Here is a 10,170-nt window from a genome sequence, read left to right as displayed (position 1 = left end):
ACAGCCTGGAGAAGAGTCCTCTAGCAACCTGAAGAAGAGTCCCTAGCAACCTGGAGAAGAGTCCCTAGCAACCTGGAGAAGAGTCCCTAGCAACCTGGAGAAGAGTCCCCTAGTAAACTGGAGAAGAGTCCCGTAGCAACTTGGAGAAGAGTCCCCTAGCAACCTGGAGAAGAGTCCCATAGCAACCTGGAGAAGAGTCCCGTAGCAGCCTGGAGAAGAGTCCTCTAGCAACCTGGAGAAGAGTCCCCTAGCAACCTGGAGAAGAGTCCCCTAGCAACCTGGAGAAGAGTCCCCTAGTAAACTGGAGAAGAGTCCCGTAGCAACCTGGAGAAGAGTCCCCTAGTAACCTGGAGAAGAGTCCCCTAGCAACCTGGAGAAGAGTCCCCTAGTAAACTGGAGAAGAGTCCCGTAGCAACCTGGAGAAGAGTCCCGTAGCAGCCTGGAAAAGAGTCCCCTAGCAACCTGGAGAAGAGTCCCGTAGCAGCCTGGAGAAGAGTCCCGTAGCAACCTGGAAAAGAGTCCCGTAGCAACCTGGAGAAGAGTCCCGTAGCAACCTGGAGAAGAGTCCCGTAGCAACCTGGAAAAGAGTCCCGTAGTAACCTGGAGAAGAGTCCCGTGGCAACCTGGAGAAGAGTCCCCTAGTAACCTGGAGAAGAGTCCCCTAGTAACCTGGAGAAAAGTATGGTAGCAACCTGGAGAAGAGTCCCGTAGCAACCTGGAGAAGAGTCCCCTAGCAACCTGGAGAAGAGTCCCATAGCAACCTGGAAAAGAGTCCCGTAGCACCCTGGAGAAGAGTCCCCTAGTAACCTGGAGAAGAGTCCCATAGCAACCTGGAGAAGAGTCCCCTAGCAACCTGGAAAAGAGTCCCGTAGCAACCTGGAAAAGAGTCCCGTAGCAGCCTGGAGAAGAGTCCCCTAGCAACCTGGAGAAGAGTCCCCTAGCAACCTGGAGAAGAGTCCCATAGCAACCTGGAGAAGAGTCCCGTAGCAACCTGGAGAAGAGTCCCATAGCAACCTGGAGAAGAGTCCCATAGTAACCTGGAGAAGAGTCCCGTAGCAACCTGGAGAAGAGTCCCGTAGCAACCTGGAGAAGAGTCCCGTAGTAACCTGGAGAAGAGTCCCGTAGCAACCTGGAGAAGAGTCCCATAGTAACCTGGAGAAGAGTCCCGTAGCAACCTGGAGAAGAGTCCCGTAGCAACCTGGAGAAGAGTCCCGTAGCAACCTGGAGAAGAGTCCCGTAGCAACCTGGAGAAGAGTCCCCTAGCAACCTGGAGAAGAGTCCCGTAGCAGCCTGGAGAAGAGTCCCCTAGCAACCTGGAGAAGAGTCCCGTAGCAACCTGGAGAAGAGTCCCGTAGCAACCTGGAGAAGAGTACCGTAGCAACCTGGAGAAGAGTCCCCTAGCAACCTGGAGAAGAGTCCCGTAGCAACTTGGAGAAGAGTCCCCTAGCAACCTGGAGAAGAGTCCCATAGCAACCTGGAGAAGAGTCCCGTAGCAACCTGGAGAAGAGTCCCGTAGCAACCTGGAGAAGAGTCCTCTAGCAACCTGGAGAAGAGTCCCCTAGCAACCTGGAGAAGAGTCCCCTAGCAACCTGGAGAAGAGTCCCTAGCAACCTGGAGAAGAGTCCCCTAGTAAACTGGAGAAGAGTCCCGTAGCAACCTGGAGAAGAGTCCCTAGTAACCTGGAGAAGAGTCCCCTAACTCTGTCTTCTCTAGCAACCTGGAGAAGAGTCCCATAGCAACCTGGAGAAGAGTCCTCTAGCAACCTGAAGAAGAGTCCCCTAGCAACCTGGAGAAGAGTCCCTAGCAACCTGGAGAAGAGTCCCCTAGCAACCTGGAGAAGAGTCCCCTAGTAAACTGGAGAAGAGTCCCGTAGCAACCTGGAGAAGAGTCCCTGTAACCTGGAGAAGAGTCCCTAGCAACCTGGAGAAGAGTCCCTAGTAAACTGGAGAAGAGTCCCGTAGCAACCTGGAGAAGAGTCCCGTAGCAGCCTGGAAAAGAGTCCCCTAGCAACCTGGAGAAGAGTCCCGTAGCAGCCTGAAGAAGAGTCCCCTAGTAACCTGGAGAAGTGTCCCGTAGCAACCTGGAGAAGAGTCCCCTAGTAACCTGGAGAAGAGTCCCGTAGCAACCTGGAAAAGAGTCCCGTAGTAACCTGGAGAAGAGTCCCGTGGCAACCTGGAGAAGAGTCCCCTAGTAACCTGGAGAAGAGTCTCAGTAGGACAAAAATAATGGATTTCCTAGTAACCTGGAGAAAAGTATGGTAGCAACCTGGAGAATAGTCCCATAGTAGCCTGGAGAAGAGTCCCGTAGTAGCCTGGAGAAGAGTCCCATAGCAACCTGGAGAAGAGTCCCGTAGCAACCTGGAGAAGAGTCCCATAGTAACCTGGAGAAGAGTCCCATAGCAACCTGGAGAAGAGTCCCCTAGCAACCTGGAGAAGAGTCCCGTAGCAACCTGGAAAAGAGTCCCGTAGCAGCCTGGAGAAGAGTCCCATAGTAACCTGGAGAAGAGTCCCATAGTAACCTGGAGAAGAGTCCCGTAGCAACCTGGAGAAGAGTCCCGTAGCAACCTGGAGAAGAGTCCCGTAGTAGCCTGGAGAAGAGTCCCGTAGCAACCTGGAGAAGAGTCCCGTAGTAACCTGGAGAAGAGTCCCGTAGCAACCTGGAGAAGAGTCCCGTAGCAACCTGGAGAAGAGTCCCCTAGTAACCTGGAGAAGAGTCCCGTAGCAACCTGGAGAAGAGTCCCTAGCAACCTGGAGAAGAGTCCCCTAGTAACCTGGAGAAGTGTCCCGTAGCAACCTGGAGAAGAGTCCCCTAGCAACCTGGAGAAGAGTCCCCTAGCAACCTGGAGAAGAGTCCCATAGCAACCTGGAGAAGAGTCCCCTAGCAACCTGGAGAAGAGTCCCCTAGTAACCTGGAGAAGAGTCCCATAGCAACCTGGAGAAGAGTCCCCTAGCAACCTGGAGAAGAGTCCCATAGCAACCTGGAGAAGAGTCCCATAGCAACCTGGAGAAGAGTCCCATAGCAACCTGGAGAAGAGTCCCCTAGCAACCTGGAGAAGAGTCCCGTAGTAACCTGGAGAAGTGTCCCGTAGCAACCTGGAGAAGAGTCCCCTAGCAACCTGGAGAAGAGTCCCCTAGCAACCTGGAGAAGAGTCCCCTAGCAACCTGGAGAAGAGTCCCATAGCAACCTGGAGAAGAGTCCCCTAGCAACCTGGAGAAGAGTCCCCTAGCAACCTGGAGAAGAGTCCCATAGCAACCTGGAGAAGAGTCCCCTAGCAACCTGGAGAAGTGTCCCGTAACAGCCTGGAGAAGAGTCCCGTAAGCATGCTGGTTCTGGGGCTCTGTTCACAAACACAAACAGACCCCACAGAGCCCCAGGACAGCAACACAATTAGACCCAACCAAATCATGAGAAAACAAAAAGAGAATGACTTTACACATAGTTTCTGCTGTTGCTGCATAGGAAAACAGAGCAAACTAGAATGATATTTGGCCCTAAACAGAGAGTATATAGTGGCAGAATACCAGATCACTGTGACTGACCCAAACTTAAGGACAGCTTTGACGATGTACAGACTCAGTGAGCGTAGCCTTGCAGTAGGCAGACTTGGCTCTCTGCACACCGCTCACACAATTAGGTTGAAAATGAGCTGCACTTCCTAACCTCCTGCCACATGTATGACCATATGAGAAACACATTTCTCTCAGATTACACAAACCCATAAAGAGTTCAAAAACAAATCAAATGTTGATAAACTCCCATATCTACTGGGTGAAATACCACAGTGTGACATCACAGCAGCAACATTTGTGACCTGTTGCCACGAGAAAAGGGCAACCAGTGAAGAACAAACACCATTGTAAATAACCAACCATATTTATGTTTATTTAAATTCCCTTTTGTATTTGAACTATGTGTACATAATATGACATTTGAAATGTCTTTATTCATTTTGGAGTTTCATGTTTATATCAGGAATCAAGGTAAGACCCAAGTGCAGACTGTGTGAAGTAACAATGTTTATAGTAACAACAGGGGCAGGCAAACGACAGGTCAAGGCAGGCAGGGGGTCGGTAATCCAGAGTAGAGGTACAGGACGGCAGGCAGGCTCAGGGTCAGGCAGGGGGTCAATAATCCAGAGTAGAGGTACAGGACGGCAGGCAGGCGCAGGGTCAGGCAGGGGGTCGGTAATCCAGAGTAGAGGTACAGGACGGCAGGCAGGCTCAGGGTCAGGTAGGGGGTCAATAATCCAGAGTAGAGGTACAGGACGGCAGGCAGGCTCAGGGTCAGGTAGGGGGTCAATAATCCAGAGTAGAGGTACAGGACGGCAGGCAGGCTCAGGGTCAGGTAGGGGGTCAATAATCCAGAGTAGAGGTACAGGACGGCAGGCAGGCTCAGGGTCAGGCAGGCGGGTACAGGGCCAGGACAGTCAAGGGTCAAAAACCAGGAGGACGAGAAAAAGAGGGACTGGGGAAAAACAGTAGCTGAGACAAAACGCTGGTTGACTTGAACAAACAAGACAAACTGACACGGACAGAAAACACTGGTATAAATACCCAGAGAATACCCCCCCCCCCAGGGCCGCCACCTGGCGTTCCACCTGGGGCGGATACCTAGTTGACTGGGGTGCCGGCGGTGAAAGTCGGCGATGAGGGCCGGGTCCAGGATGTCTTTAGCGGGGACCCGGCACCTCTCCTCCGGACCGTAACCCTCCCAGTCAACCAGGTACTGGAATGCCCTGCACCGTGGTCGAACCCTCAGGATGCGTCTCACCGTGTACGCTGACAATCGATGACAAGGGTTGCCCAAAATTACAGCCTAGAAACAGAAGACAAGGGGCAGTCAGACATGGTTTTAACTCTAGAGGGTACAACAGAGGAGAAACAGTAGAGGGGCTAATGATCTTGGACAGGGGGATGAAGGTCTCGGGGTTGCACGGCACTAGAGCGAGGCTTGACCTTCTTGGAACCCGGTCGGGGCTGCGGAGGGGTGACCCGGGCCTTACTGAACCCCTCCCAGAGGTCCTGGTACTCTGCAGAGCTGGCGGAGGGTCCGGGCCTTACTGAACCCCTCCCAGAGGTCCTGGTACTCTGCAGAGCTGGCGGAGAGGTCCGGGCCTTACTGAACCCCTCCCAGAGGTCCTGGTACTCTGCAGAGCTGGCGGAGAGGCCCGGGCCTTACTGAACCCCTCCCAGAGGTCCTGGTACTCTGCAGAGCTGGCGGAGAGGCCCGGGCCTTACTGAACCCCTCCCAGAGGTCCTGGTACTCTGCAGAGCTGGCGGAGAGGCCCGGGCCTTACTGAACCCCTCCCAGAGGTCCTGGTACTCTGCAGAGCTGGCGGAGAGGCCCGGGCCTTACTGAACCCCTCCCAGAGGTCCTGGTACTCTGCAGAGCTGGCGGAGAGGCCCGGGCCTCACTGAACCCCTCCCAGAGGTCCTGCAGAGCTGGCGGAGAGGCCTGGGGATAGAACCCTCCCAGAGGTCCTGGTACTCTGCAGAGCTGGCGGAGAGGCCCGGGCCTTACTGAACCCCTCCCAGAGGTCCTGGTACTCTGCAGAGCTGGCGGAGAGGCCCGGGCCTGAACCCCTCCCAGAGGTCCTGGTACTCAGAGCTGGCGGAGAGGCCCGGGGGATCCTCCCAGAGGTCCTGGTACTCTGCAGAGCTGGCGGAGAGGCCCGGGGATACTGAACCCCTCCCAGAGGTCCTGGTACTCTGCAGAGCTGGCGGAGAGGCCCGGGCCTTACTGAACCCCTCCCAGAGGTCCTGGTACTCTGCAGAGCTGGCGGAGAGGCCCGGGCCTCACTGAACCCCTCCCAGAGGTCCTGGTACTCTGCAGAGCTGGCGGAGAGGCCCGGGCCTTACTGAACCCCTCCCAGAGGTCCTGGTACTCTGCAGAGCTGGCGGAGAGGCCCGGGGGATTCTCCAAGTCCCCAGGAAGACGTCCAGGGGCGGGCAGGGTTGACTTTAGCCAATGAGTGTGGCAGGACAGGCTACAGCCCACGATGGCACCAGTAGTCCAGTCAATGGAGGGAATGTGTCGCTGGAGCCAAGAGAATCCCAATACCACGGGAACCTGCAGAGACTCAACCAGCAGGAATTGGATCGTCTCACTGTGGTTGTCCGGTGGGTAGTCTGCTGGCTCAGTCATGGCCAGTTAGAAACTATCAGGAATCAAGGTAAGACCCAGGTCCAGACTGTGTGATGTAACAATGTTTATAGTAACAACAGGTCGAGGCAGGCAGGGGGTCGGTAATCCAGAAGTGGATCAAAGGTACAGGATGACAGGCAGAGTGGTCAGGGTCAGGCGGGTGGATACAGGGTCAGGACAGTCAAGGGTCAAAAACCAGGAGGGTGAGAAAAAAGAGAGAGGGAGAGAGAGGGGAGGGGGGGAGGAGAGAGCGAGCGGGGGGAGAGAGAGAGCGGGGGAGAGAGAGAGAGAGAGAGAGAGGGAGAGAGAGAGAGGGGGAGGGGGGGGGGAGGAGAGATCGAGCGGGGGAGAGAGAGAGAGAGAGAGAGAGGGGAGGGGAGGGGAGGGGGAGAGAGAGCGAGAGAGAGAGAGAGAGCGGGGGGAGAGATAGAGAGAGAGAGAGAGAGGGGGGAGAGAGAGAGGGGAGGGGAGGGGGAGGAGAGAGAGAGAGAGAGAGAGAGAGCGGGGAGAGAGAGAGAGGGGAGGGGAGGAGAGAGCGAGCGGGGAGAGAGAGAGAGAGCGGGGAGAGAGAGAGAGAGAGAGAGAGAGAGAGAGAGAGGGGAGGGGAGGGGGAGAGAGAGAGAGAGCGGGGGGAGAGAGGGAGAGAGAGAGAGAGGGGAGAGAGAGAGAGAGAGAGAGAGAGAGAGAGAGAGAGAGAGAGAGAGGGGGAGAGAGAGAGAGAGCGGGGGGAGAGAGAGAGAGAGAGAGAGAGCGGGGGAGAGAGAGAGAGAGAGAGGGGGGGAGAGAGAGAGAGAGCGGGGAGAGAGAGAGAGAGAGAGAGAGAGAGAGAGAGAGAGAGCGGGGGGAGAGAGAGAGAGAGCGGGGGGAGAGAGAGAGAGAGAGCGGGGGAGAGAGAGAGAGAGAGAGAGAGAGAGAGAGAGCGGGGGAGAGAGAGAGAGAGCGGGGGGAGAGAGAGAGAGAGAGCGGGGGAGAGAGAGAGAGAGAGCGGGGGAGAGAGAGAGAGGGGAGAGAGAGAGAGAGAGAGAGAGAGAGAGAGAGAGAGAGAGAGAGAGAGAGAGAGAGAGAGAGAGGGGGGGGACAGTTAAACAAAAACAACCACACAGACCTCATCATTTTCTAATTATATAGTGAGGAGAGCTGTATGACCAATCATCTGTTATTATATAGTGAGGAGAGCTGTATGACCAAGCATCTGTTATTATATAGTGAGGAGAGCTGTATGACCAAGCATCTGTTATTATATAGTGAGGAGAGCTGTATGACCAAGCATCTGTTATTATATAGTGAGGAGAGCTGTATGACCAAGCATCTGTTATTATATAGTGAGGAGAGCTGTATGACCAAGCATCTGTTATTATATAGTGAGGAGAGCTGTATGACCAAGCATCTGTTATTATATAGTGAGGAGAGCTGTATGACCAAGCATCTGTTATTATATAGTGAGGAGAGCTGTATGACCAAGCATCTGTTATTATATAGTGAGGAGAGCTGTATGACCAAGCATCTGTTATTATATAGTGAGGAGAGCTGTATGACCAAGCATCTGTTATTATATAGTGAGGAGAGCTGTATGACCAAGCATCTGTTATTATATAGTGAGGAGAGCTGTATGACCAAGCATCTGTTATTATATAGTGAGGAGAGCTGTATGACCAAGCATCTGTTATTATATAGTGAGGAGAGCTGTATGACCAAGCATCTGTTATTATATAGTGAGGAGAGCTGTATGACCAAGCATCTGTTATTATATAGTGAGGAGAGCTGCAAGACAAATCCTCTCTTGTTACATTCTGAGAGACGAGAAAGAAGAGATATTGAAAGAGAGAGAGCGAGCGAGTGTGAAAGAGAGAGAGATACTGCAGATGAACATGAGCCCTCCTCTATTCCAATGTGATGAGCTGCAGAAGTTTGAATATGTGGGTTTGAATACATTATTCGTTATTCGTATACGCTTAGTTCAAAATCCACCTCTGCTCTGTGCTGCCATCTTGTGGGATACTGTGATAGCACATCATCGTCAGGCTCCTGTTGGCTTGACACCAAAACAGACAGAAAAGGGGAGGGACCACCTACCTGAATCTGTCCAATAACAAACTCTTGTTTCAGTTGCAATAACACTTCCAGTTGCCAAAACATTTTGCTACTATGTGCACTAATGATCTATTCATTAACTAATGTGTCCCCCTGCTCCCTGTAGCGTCCAATCTCCTTCATCCTATTGATTGTGGCTCCACACGCCCATGAAGACTGCCTGGCCGCTATTCATTTAGGACCCAGGCGGTCTTCACGGCTGTGTGGAGCCACTCTCCAATAGAATGAGAGAGGTTGAGGCTAGGCATCCTGGAGGGATACAGGCATCCTTCCAGGATACCCGGGCCAGGATTAGAAAGGCCTGCGGAAGTGTTTTAGGTCAGGGATATCCTAATGTAGTTTCTATAACTCCCCTGAATGCTATTACCAGCAGTATCATGCGCCTATCAACCTGAGTTACCCTGTTAGCACTGAGACTGTTTGCCCTAGTAGGAGTATTGTGAGTCATTGGCTGTTAAAACCTCTACAGGATCCGTGGGTCCCCACGCGGGACGGTTGCGCTTAACGTGCGCTAAATGCACTGTTCAATTTACAGTAGCTATTACAGTGAAAAAATGCCATGCTATTGTTTGAGGAAAAATGTTTGAGGAAAGTGCATAAGCAAACATAAAACTTTTATCATGACAACTGGTTCGATACATTCACCTCTGAAGGTAAATCGTGTACGTGCAGTCAATGACCTTGCTCTGATTTGTCATCCTGAGGGTCCCAGAGATAAAAATGTAGCATAGTTTTGTTTGATACAATTATTTTTTTATATTCAAATGTATGAACTGGATTATACAATTTTACCAGCCACCTGGGCCGTTGTAATGGACTTCAGTGGGCATGCTGGAGAAATGTGCTCTGCACGGATGAATCCCAGGTTCAGCTGTACGGGGCAGATGGCAGACAGTGTGTATGGTGTCGTGTGGGCGAGCAGTTTGCTGATGTCAACGTTGTGAACGAGTTCTCCATGATGTCGGGTAATGGGGGGTTATGGTATGGGGTAATGGGGAGGCATAAGCTACGGGCAACGGGCACATTGCATTTTATCGTTGGCAAATTGAATGCACAGAGATCCTAGGTCAATTTTCGTGCCATTCATCCGCCGCCATCACCTCATGTTTCAGCATGATAATGCACGTCCCCATGTCGCAAGGTAAAATAGGCCACATTAACATACGTAGCCTAAGAAATGAGGTTCATGAAATTTGATAACTTGCTATTAAAAGTTAACATTAATAAATGTATATCTGAAACTCACTTACATCATTCCTTTGAAGACACAGTGGTAGCAATACATGGTTATAACATCTACAGAAGAGACAATTATGTAGCTTCTCTACAGTAGAGGGAGGGGCTTTTGTCCTACCCTGTTGTTCATTTGTCAGCTGTTACAGCCTCTCTAAAGTAGAGGGAGGGGCTTTTGTCCTACCCTGTTGTTCATTTGTCAGCTGTTACAGCCTCTCTAAAGTAGAGGGAGGGGCTTTTGTCCTACCCTGTTGTTCATTTGTCAGCTGTTGCAGCTTACAGTTTCATATTTCAGGAAAAAACAGGTGTACACATGTGTATGTGTGTGTGAATGGGAATCAATTGTTGGTATATAGTAAGACATGTGTGTGTGTGTGTGTGTGTGTGTGTGTGTGTGTGTGTGTGTGTGTGTGTGTTTTTATTTGTGCTATATGAACAGAAAAAAACCCATTGAAGTTTGCACTACTACACACACCATAATACTTTGAATCCTGCTCATCTTTACATTACATCCTCTGTTGCTGCATGCATGCTCTCTCTCCTCACCCCTGCTCCTGATGCTGTCGCAAACAACTAGCTGCAGAGGAGATTGAGAAGAAGAAGAGAACATGAACATCGGTGTATATATTTTGTATGTTTTTTGTTGTTGTTGAGGGTCAGTGAAGTTAGCTAGGTAAAATCTCTGGGTTATTTGATCAAACC

The 10,170-nt window shown here is 51.8% G+C and overlaps 1 long non-coding RNA gene across 1 annotated transcript; it reads right to left on the bottom strand.

Moving 5' to 3' along the window:
- Positions 1-2,268: 2,268 nt before the first annotated feature.
- On the bottom strand, positions 2,269-2,878 carry LOC127929948 (uncharacterized). The gene is made up of 3 exons (XR_008136382.1): positions 2,840-2,878; positions 2,565-2,656; positions 2,269-2,288 (listed from the first exon to the last, which is right to left on the bottom strand). It is a non-coding gene; the product is annotated as an uncharacterized LOC127929948 (long non-coding RNA).
- Between the last annotated feature and the right edge of the window lie 7,292 nt (positions 2,879-10,170).

Source organism: Oncorhynchus keta, chromosome 5 (genome assembly GCF_023373465.1).
Source record: "Oncorhynchus keta strain PuntledgeMale-10-30-2019 chromosome 5, Oket_V2, whole genome shotgun sequence".
Taxonomy (NCBI): domain Eukaryota; kingdom Metazoa; phylum Chordata; class Actinopteri; order Salmoniformes; family Salmonidae; genus Oncorhynchus; species Oncorhynchus keta.
This window is presented reverse-complemented; position numbering and strand designations above follow the sequence as displayed.